Below are 201 nucleotides of genomic sequence, written 5' to 3' on the forward strand. Positions count from 1 at the left end.
CCGTTACTAATACTAACATTTTTCTTATTTTATTCGGTGGTGGTTTTAACCCCATATTTATTTTATTTACTGTATGGTGTAGGTTTATTACCCATACAACAGTATTTATTTAAAAGGGTGGTGCGGGTTTATCGTCCACGCCTTTGCTTTTATTTAAATATATGGAGCAGAATTAGTGCCCATACAAGCACGTTTACTTTA

The sequence above is a fragment of the Prunus persica genome, chromosome G2 (assembly GCF_000346465.2).
Source record: "Prunus persica cultivar Lovell chromosome G2, Prunus_persica_NCBIv2, whole genome shotgun sequence".
Taxonomy (NCBI): domain Eukaryota; kingdom Viridiplantae; phylum Streptophyta; class Magnoliopsida; order Rosales; family Rosaceae; genus Prunus; species Prunus persica.